Below are 11474 nucleotides of genomic sequence, written 5' to 3'. Positions count from 1 at the left end.
TGAAATGTGTCTGAAATACACATTATAGTACACAGATGATCTTTTTGGGTAGCACAGGTAAGTAGGGTAGGTTTTTGTACGTTTTAAGGCATTTGTACTTAGTCATATCTCTTGTTGTATTTTCATGAACTATTGTGGTATTTCATGATATTTCACAGAAGAACCATGGTACATAGCGATGAGAAGGCATTGTGATTGGCCAATGTTTTCCTTTACAAAAGTTAAAGGCAGCCATGTTGTTTTTAGGTAGACTTTGGCTGTGTTCTGCACTTTGCTCTTAGATATAGGTAAGTATTAGGTTTGATAGTTTCCCCTCCATATTACCACTTTATTAAAGAGAAAATAGGTGGGGAAAATATTTATAAATTTCTATATAGTGAAAGAAAAATGTACGAAGTACCGTGGTATTATCATGGGAGTATCGCAGCACTTAAAATGTATTTTCAAAAATGTTAAAAAACGTAAAATACACTGTACTAGCGTATAGTTTACAAATATAGTGGACAGCAGTGTAATATCTATTTTTAACATATTTTAATTGTTATGAAAAATTCTACGAAGTACCACGGTAATACCTACAAATTGCCACACTACTTACCTTTGTTTTTAATACAGTTCTCCTAAACTGATGTAAAATAAATATAGAAAATTATAAATACACTTCTCTACCTTTTAACAATTTAATACAGCGGTAATAGGTAGGGGAAAAAATATTCTACTACTTACCTATATCTAAGATCCGAACACAGAATGCTATGAAATGCAGAACACAGAATGTAGCCAAACCATGCTGAAAATGACATGGCTGCCATTTATGTTTGGTAAACACAGCCATCAGCCAATCACATACTGCCTTACTATGTACACATACCAAGGTATACCGTGAACATACCACGGTATGCCAAAGTATTTTAAAATGTATAACTTTAACAACTCTTACACTGTTCACACATTCAGCAAAAAGTTACCAGTTAAACCTAATAATTAATTTTCCTGCCACATTACATCTACATCAATTCACACACCTTCATGCTACGTTTATTTCAATTACCAGACACCTTTTTACACCACTCCACTCTATGCCATTCCAATCTACACCTCTCCACTCTACAATATGAAACTCTACACCACTCCACTCTATGTCACTCAACTATACGCCACTACACTCTACGGTCACCCACTGTGCGCCACTCCACTGTACCCCACTCCACTCTATGCCACGCCACTCTACACCACTACACCGTATGCTATTGCACTCTCTGCCTCCGACTCTACTCTACTCCACTAAAAGCTATTCCACAGTATCCAAATCACTCTATGCTGTTCCACTCTATCCCACTCCACTGTATGCCATCTCATTGTACACCACTGCACGCCACTTCAATCTACGCCACTCCACTAAACACCACCCCACCCCACAAAATGCAGTGTGTGGGATTACACTGTGCATCACTACATTCTATGCCCCTCCACTTTACAACAATCCACTCTGCCCTGCTATCCTCTACTCTATTCCACTGTACAACATTCAACTCTATGCCACTCTACTGTATGTTATTCAACTATACACCACTCCACTCTATGTCACTACACTGTAGTCCATTAACCCTCAACTATATTCCACTGTACACCACTCCACTGCAAGCTACACTACTGTATGCCACTCCACTCTACACCACTCCACTCTATGCCACTACTCTTTACTCTGTTCCACTGTACACTGCTCTACTCAACAATACTCCACTCTGTGAACTCCACAGTATACTATTACACTGTATGCCACTACAGTCTACCCCACTACACTCTACACTGCTCCACTTTACAATACTCCACTCTATGGTATTCCACTCTACAACCCTACACTATTTGCAACTAAACTGTACACCACTCCACTGTGTGCCATTTAATTCTATGCTATTCCACTGTACACCACTACACTGTACCTCTCTCCACTTTATGCCACACTACTTTATGCTACTCCACTGTAGGCCACTTCAATCTATGCTATTCCACTTTACACCACTCTACATTAACCCACACCAGTGTACACCATTTCACTGTTTGCCACTTCAGGGTATGTCACTCCACTCTACACCACTCCACTCTACGCTATTCCACTGTTCCCCTCTACACCTTCCCTCACTTCACTCTACACCAGTCTACTCTGCAACACTCCACCGTCTGCCACTCCAGTTTATGCCACTTCACTGTACGCCACTCCACTCTACTCTATTCCACTTTACACCACTCCACTAACACACTCCACAGTGCACTGTACACCACTCCACTGGACGCTATTCCGCTGTGTGCTGCTCAACTCTGCGACACTCCAGGCTACGCCATTCCACTGTGCGCCACTGCAGTGACACCAATCTACTCTATAATATTTCACTGTGCGTAACTGTTCTGTACGACATTCTACTGTATGATATTCCACTCACTGCCACTCTAATATAAACTATTCCAAGGAACACCACTCCATTCTATCCCATTCCACTCTACACCACTCTATCAAAACCCACTCCACTCTACACCACTCCACTCAATACCACTTCATGTCACTCCAGTCTACGGCACAGCACTCTACTAGACCCAATCTACACTACTTCACTCCCCACTATTCCACTTTACACAACTCCACTCTTGCCACTCTACTCTATGCTATTCCATTCTATGCCACTTCACTCTATGCCACTCCACTGTACACCACTTCACCATATGCTATGTCACTCTATGCCACTCCACTCTGGGCTATTGTACTGTATGCCACTACACTGTAACTTACTCCAATGCATGCCACTCCACACTATGCCACTGCACTCTACGCTACTCCACTGAGTGCTATTATAGTGTGCCACACTCCACTCTATGCCAATCTACTCTTCGCCATGCCACTGTGCCCTAATCTACTGTATGCCTCTCCACTCCAGTCCTACTCGACTGTACCCCACTCCACTCTATCTCTCCACTATATACTATTCGACTCTATGTCACTCCACTCTACCCCACTCCACTGTATGCCACGCCACTGTACGCTACTCCACTATAACCAACTTCACTCCATGCCACTCCACTCTACGCTATTCCAATCTACGCAGCTCTACTGTACGTCATTCCAGTCTATGCCACTCCACTGTACCCCACTCCACTCTACCCCACTCCACTATACGCTATCCCACTGTATGCAACTACATTCTACACCACTCAGTTCCACACAATTTGACTCTATTCCACTCCACTCTAACCCACTCCACTGTATGCCACTCCACTGTATGCTATTCCACTGTACGCTATTCTCCTGTGCTATTCCACTCTATGAATCTCCACTATCCGTCAATTCAATCTATGCCACTCCAGTGTATATCACTCCACTTTACACCACTCTACTCTATGCTACTCCACTGTACAATATTTCAGTGTATGCTACTATACTGTACACTATTCCACTGTATGCTAGTCTGCTGTGTGTTGCCACCATCTATGCCATGCCACTGTACACTATTCCACTGTACACCACACCACTCTACCACACTCCACTCTACACCACTCCACTCTATGCCACTCCTCTCTATGCCACTCCCCTGTAAGCCACTCCACGTTATGCTATTCCATTGCACACCACTCCATTCTACGCCACTCCACTCTATGCCACTCCACTGTACGCTATTGCACTATACACCACTCCAGTCTGTGCCTCTCCACTGTACACCATTCCATTCTATGCCACTCCACTCTATGCAACTCGACTCCACGCCACACCACTATGCTCCACTCAACAACACTATACTCCTCTCAACAACAGTCTACACCTCTCTACTGTACCCCATTATATTCCACTGTATAGTACTACACTGTACAACAATGTACCCCTCTCTTTTTTTTTATAACCTTTATCCGTTTTCTATTCAGCACAGCACACAGCGTTACATGTGTTATAATGAAGTACAAAATATAATACATCTTCATTTGCATGGGTGTGCCCTCTAGGTGGGGGGGGGGGCAAAGTATTGCATTCTGTTTGTCTCCCAAACATTGGAAGCATAAGTCACTTCAAAGATTAGCAGCAAATAATACTGTATATAGCTATATTGGAGCTTAATGCCAAAAAGAAAAGATAAGAAACATAGAAAACTGTTGAACTTGATACCACCGTGCTAGTGTGCCTATGCAATACAAGTTGTACGTATATATATATGCCTAATATGCTACTCGTGTAGGGTGCTTACTGGCGGGCCCTGTTGTATTAGATACGGAACAATGTACCCCTCTCAATGCAACTGAACAGCTCTCTACTTTACTCTGTGGCGCTTTATGACACTTTACTCCACTCTATGACACTCTACGCAACTCCCTCTTTACTGCTCAACCACAGTTAATATGCTGTATTCTATGAGACACTACTCCACTGTACCACACTTTACTCCACTACTGCACAATACACCACTCCACTGTACACTATTCTACACCACTAAAATGTATGACAATATATCCCACTCCATTCTACCATACTGTACCACACTCTGCTTTACTCCATGCCACTCAGCTGTACAGCACTTTAATCCACTCTGACATCACTCTACGACACTTTACTCTACTCCATTCTATGACACTTTCTGACACTCTACTACACATCAGTCTACTCCACTGTTCCACACACCACTCCACTCTACAACACTTTACTCCACTGTATTATGCGCCTATCCACTCTACTCGACTCCACACCACTGTACTCTAGAACATGTTACTCCACTCTATGCTATGCCACTCCACTACACTCTACTCCACTGAACCAAACTTTTCCCCACTCAATGGCACTCTACAACACTCCACTCTACACCCTTCACTGTACCACACTCTATTCAACTGTCTGCAACTTCACTGCACTTTGTGCCACTATACAACACTGTACTCCACTCTATGCCCCTACACTACACTGTACAGCCATGTACTCCACTCCATACCCCTACACCGCAATATAAACTACTCTACTCCACTTTATGACACTTTCAAACACTCTACCACACACCACTCTATTATACTGTACATGATCCCACTCCAATTTTTAACAATTTACTATGCCTCTCCACTCTAGTCCACTCCATACCACTATACTATACACAAACCGCTACACTATATAACAATTCTCCACTGTACGCCATGCCACTCCACTCTACTCCACTCCACTTTACTCTAATGTACTCTATGATACTCCACTCCACTCTACCCCCACGCCACTGTACAACACTCCACTCTACGCCACTTCATTGTACAACACTTCACTGTATGCTATGCCACTGTGCGCCATTCCACTGTACCACATTTCACTCTACTCACCCTACTCACTCTATGACACTATACTCTATCACTGTACTCTGTCAACACTTTCGTTCACTCTACTGTACCACACTGCACTTAATAACACTTCATTGAACCACAGTAATCTCTATGATTTGAAACAAATAGTTATTAAAATAAAAAAAACTTTGAAATTCAATTAAAAAACCAAGGTTATACCATTGTTATAGTTAGGAAAACGGTATTTATTGTTTCTATAAAAACCGATCTTAAATACACAAATATTACAAATTCCTAAGTTAAAGCTACACCTTAAATTCATAATTTACACACCACCTAACTGAGGTAAGCTTTATTTATTCTTTATCTACAAACCAAACTTTTAACTACACAAAAATGTAAATATCTAAACCTATATTTATATCTTTAATTTATAACTTATGCAACACCTCCAAATTATTATAACTCGTGCCACTCGATACACAGTGTATTCAACTCAGTAGCCACACTCCATTATCAATAAATCGCCATTCTACCATACATGGGGTTCTCACATAAGATTTGATTTGCAGTGTCATAACTGTTCTAGTAAATACTATTATTTTACATGTTATAAGTGAGATTATATAAAATGGTATAAGCAGTGCATGGAAAAGGAGTGAGTTATAGTTAGGCTTTCCGGTTTTGGGTTTAAACCTATAGTAACTGATAAAACCCCACCGAAAGGGAAATAGCCCTCATAAGTGTAAACATATAAGCACTGAAAAAACACCTGCACAATCACAAACTAAACGCCATTCAAAGAAAGGAAAAGGAGAGTGAAAGAGTCATTTTTATTTCTTCTTAAAGGGGCCAATACAATATAACTATGCTAAATTGGGTAGCAGTAAGAAAGACTGGGCTAACATTATTCTGCTTGAGTTTTGTTGTTTAGAGATGTCTCTAAAATATTGTTTCTTCTTCCTTTTTTCAGTTTTTGTAGTTTTTGGTCTAAAGATACAGGGGTTAGAAGCCTGTTTTAGGTGTTGTTCAATTATTTTATAAACTGTAGAGAGTCAGGACATATCAAAACCATATTTGATTTTTGGGCTACGTTTAAGTCTTTCACTGATAGGACAAACGTAGATTTCATAAGAATCTTTCCCTACACGTACCATCACATTTACTCACACAGAATGCTTAAAAAACCTTGATACATCACCCCCCTCTTCTAGTGAGTCAGTATTGATAGTAGGTGAATTGCCAAACACCCAAGGCTTTAAACATACATGCAAGCTATAGTGACAGGTATATTTGAAAAGAGTGCAGTCACCATGCATCTAGGATACTTTTGAAAACATGACACCAGACTTTTGTAAAACATGGAATGCTGCTGCAAAACATTCTTACCAAGTTCAAGAAAGATTGGAGTGATATTGTTTGTATTTGCAAGGATTCAGCTATGTATATGAACAAATTGTGTGATGACCTGTCAAAATCGATACCTGAGCTGAAGTGCTTCCGTGTAAGAGATCCTTGCCACTTATTAGATGGTATGCTGAAAGAGATAATGAAGAATGCTATTAACTTTTTAGTCCATTCTGGTGCACTGTTTAGTTATGCGCAGAAACTAAAACACAAATATTTCTCATTTTGTGCTTTTGTGGCATCAAAGAGAGAGTCATCCCAACTGTGTCACTTAGCTGGTGGTTCTCAGTCCTAGATACCGTGAATGCTATTTTATCCATGTGACAACCGTTTTAAGAACTTTTGCTGAGTGATGATGCCAAAGGCAAGAAATGTGAGGATCTTTCGTTACATATTGATAGTTATATGAAAAAAGTACACTCTACTGCATTCTTAGGTTTTTACAGTAAAACATGACTGTTTTAGAGGACATAATAGAAAAACTAGAGTCTGAAAACACACTTGTCTTCCAAGTGTTCAGCATAATTGGTGTAGATGTGAAACATCTCCTTGAGAGTAGGCTGGGCAACACTTTTAGTGATTTTGGGACTGCAACATGCTCCATGTTAGAGTGCTTGCCACTTGATAAGGAAATAAATATTAAGAAGTAATTCAGGAACTATTATTTTACAATGTATGAGAAATAGCCCTTCACCAACCATAGCATTTGAAGTCAATGAACCCTCACTGTGGTACTCTGCACAAGTTATAGATCCCTTCCGTAAAGAGACATTTTCTCCAGAATTTCAAAAGTGCTGCTTTACTTTTGACTGCTTCAATAACTCTGAGGACATATGTGTCCAGTTCATCGCATATGTTGCAGAACCTGTCGCAGAGATTCACAATCTTCAGGTGCACCAGTATTGGCATGGAAAGGTATGCCAGTGGCCAGAGTTAGCAAATTGAGTACTGGCTATTTTGGCGTTGCCTGTCTCAAGTACCAATTTTGAGAGGGCCTTTTCACAGATAAAAGTTTACATAGGAAGGAAAGAGCGCGCGTGCATAACCAAAGACTCACTGAAGAAGTATTGTATGGTGTACTACAATAATTTTTTATAAAAAAGTATTTGGACCTCTTATACAGGTTTCAGGTTTCAGGTTTTTAAGTCTTTATTTCGATTATTAACAATCATAAAAGACATATTAAAATACAAAAAATGTAACTAGTTCATTTAAGATAACCAAAGAAAATCAGTACACATAAATATTATTTCAACAATTCCAAAGATATATGAGTGCTCAAACAAAAGAACATTTCTTATCAAGTGAATAAAACAGGATTAAATTTCAATTAATGAAAGGAGACCTGAATATTTTATGTAAAAAAAAAAAAAAATTTTTTTGAGAAGGAAATAAGAACAAACAAAAGTATTACATTAAAAGGTTAGGATTACCGATCTAGAATACGAACAATGAATGCAGTTAATAATACGTAGTCATCTGGTGGTTTTACAGTTGCATACTTAAACTAAACAGATTATAGCAACTAACAGAACAACTTTTGTACTTGGCACTAAGGTGAACACTTTTTTAACCTAAGGAGCCAAGCCCAGCCCAAGTACTTTGCCAAGGCTACCACATAAACCTCTGAGGTGTTGGTCCTGACCGCCTGTATGGCTTCTATCGCTGTTTTATACGGCAAATTTTTAAACAGAGGTTTTAGCCATTTTTTCCGAGGTGCTCCATACCTAGGACAGGCAAAGAAGAAATGACCTTCTGACTCAATATGACCTGAACAGGACATACAATAGGGTGATATCCCTGTCGACCACTTGTTCAGAAAAGTGTTTAATGGCAACACGCCCACTCTAAACTGATGGTACAGTTTCTTATCTAGCGGTCGGGAAATAACATCCCAGTATGGCTCTCTCAATGGGTCAATTTTAAATGTTAGGAACCTGCCCGTAAGGTCATTTTTATTGGACCGCATCACTCTATTTAGGCGGGTGGTGGTCAGATATAAAGATTTAAATTCATCTTTAGGTGGAAACGAATTTGATTGTGGGGAAGACCAAAGATGTTCCAAGCCCATATCTATCAGAATTGTTTTTACCGCAATGAGCCATGGTATTTTCCCTGAGCCCCTGATAGACCTAACTTCCGTCAATTCCTTTGCAAAAAGGAATAAGTCTGGGGATGTCCATATTCGTCTCCACAATGCCACTAACCTAAATCTTGCCATTTCATTAATGGGGGGGGAACCAAGGTCCAGGCAGAGAGGGAGCGAGGGTGTAGACTGTGGAAGGCCCACAAGGTTTCGAAGGAATCTACATTGAGTTTTGTACAAATTTGACAGGTCCATATGACCCCACAGATCAGCGCCATATAAAATGGCTGTAGATATTTTAACATCATAGATCTTAAGGGCCGGCAGGACCCGTCTAGTGATTGATTCCTTCTGCTTTTTAACAAGACAACCAGTCAGCCTGGCAAGTTTAAGTTGTTGCATAATAATCTGATCCTTCCATCTCAGGCGGCTATCAAGTGTGACCCCTAGGTAGGTCATGGTATCAACCTGTTCTAGGTTTACTCCATTCATCTTCACTGAGCTTCGGACTGGATGGTTTTTTGTGAAGACCATAAATTTTGTTTTCCCCACGTTGACTACCAGGTTGTTGATGGCACAAAACTCCTCAAAGCGGTCCAATGCCGCTGTAGTCCGCTGCGTGTTTTGGAGAGGATTAGAGTGTCATCTGCAAAGATGAGTAACGGAAACCTCATCCCTGCCAACATTGGGGCGTCAGTGGGAGTATCCCAAAAATTTTTTACAACTTGGTTAATAAAAAGGAGGAACAGGGTAGGGGCCAGGACACACCCCTGGCGAACACCTCGGGTTACGGGGAATGTTTCTGTAACTTGTCCCTGACCCCCCCACCTTACCCTCGCAAAATTGTCCTCGTGGAGTCTTATAATGAGGTCCAATAATTCGGGTGGGCATCCCAAGGTTACCAAGACACCCCACAACCTGTTCCTGGGAACCAGATCGAAGGCGGACTTCAGATCGATGAATGCAGCATAGATGTTACCACCACCTAACCAAACCTCCTTCCAATAGATCAGGCAGAATCTAAAAACCTGATCTATGGTGCTCATTCCCGATCTGAAGCCCACCTGCATGGGGGACAGAATATTCTCCATTTCTATCCAACCCTGAACCCTTCCCAAGACCATACGCGCCACTATCTTTTGAATCGAATCGATTAAGCTGATAGGGCGGTAGTTTGCTGAAATGGATTTATCACCCTTTTTATATACTGGAACTACTTCTGCCCCTTTCCAGGATTTCGGGACTGTAGCTCCAAGTGCCAAAGTATTAGCTATTCTAGTGATATACGGGAGCCACAAAGTGGGATTAGATTTAAAAAGATCTGCCGGGATTAGGTCCATACCAGGGGCTTTGCCTCGCATGGTGAGTGCCAATGCCAACTCAACCTCAGAATCCGTAAAGGTAAGTTTTCCACTACCTGGGGTCTGCATGAGTGGATTGCTTAATGGGTTTGGGGTCTCATCGTCCCCAGCTCTAAATTGAGCCGAGTAAAAAGAAACCCAATCCTCAAGTGGCACATTATTTCCGGGTGTAGAAGAGTCAATGCTTTTACCCCATTTGACCAAATCCCAAAACCTTTTCTGGTTGTTAGATGATGATGCTTCTAAAAGATCTAACCAGAACTCATCCTCCCACTCCCGTTTGGCTTTACTGATGATTTTTTTGTAATGGAGTCTAGCAGCTCTCACTGTAACCATGTCCCGAGATTTGATGGCAGAGATGAGAGCTGCATGTGCCTCTCTACAGTCCTTGTTATACCATTTTTGGGGCAGAAGGTTAGTTTTAATAACAGCCTTCCCACATGGTTTAGATAACATTGTTTTTAAGCTGTCAAAGCACTTAATATGAACACCCATCACACTATTTACAGCTCCAGCCGCCGCCCCCGACATATCTATTTGCAACATTTCGTTAAGTGCATTTCCCACTACAACATTAATATTATTTAGTAAGTACTCATCTTCCATAACCCGTGACCACTTCAATCTCCTCCTGTCATTGGTAAGTATAACATCCCCTGTATAAGTTGCGGATGGTTCTTCCCTTCTATTTAAATCCGGTATCTTCATCAATAAAGACAGTGGGTTATGGTCACTTTCCGGGCGCTCTAAAACTGCCATATCAATTAGGAGAGCCCAATGCTCCATGTCCAATAAAATGTAATCAATGCGACTTTGCCTCTGGCCATTATCAAAAGTGCATTTTCCCTTTACGTCAGAGGCAGAGCGGCCATTACATGCCCGGAACCCATTTTGTAAACAGAAGGCCGTCCAGGATACTGCGGCCTCTGTTGCTTTAGCCATCTTCTCCACTTGCAAGTCTGGTATGCCCCATGCAGAGTCATCTGCCTGCCCCATGCAGAGTCATCTGCCATAGTCCATGTATCTCCCATATCTAGCACGGGTTCTATAGTGCAATTTAGGTCCCCAGCAATAATGGTAGTGACACCTCCGTCCATTTTCATTATCATGTGATCAACAAAGTTCAACAAGGGTGGGCATCGACCGCCAGGAAGGCCTCTAGCATAAATGTTAATAATATTCATAACTTGCTTGTTCCCTTTGTTTAATATAATGGACAACAGATCCTGATTCTCCACCGGGAACTCTGTTGGATAGAAGCCCAAGGATTGTTTCACCCAAATTAACAAGCCACCTGCGGCCCGCCCTTTACCTCCTTTGGTTGC

The sequence above is a fragment of the Lissotriton helveticus genome, chromosome 10 (genome assembly GCF_964261635.1).
Source record: "Lissotriton helveticus chromosome 10, aLisHel1.1, whole genome shotgun sequence".
In the NCBI taxonomy this organism is placed as follows: domain Eukaryota; kingdom Metazoa; phylum Chordata; class Amphibia; order Caudata; family Salamandridae; genus Lissotriton; species Lissotriton helveticus.
The sequence above is the reverse complement of the archived record's forward strand: the minus strand, read 5'-3'. Positions refer to the sequence as shown.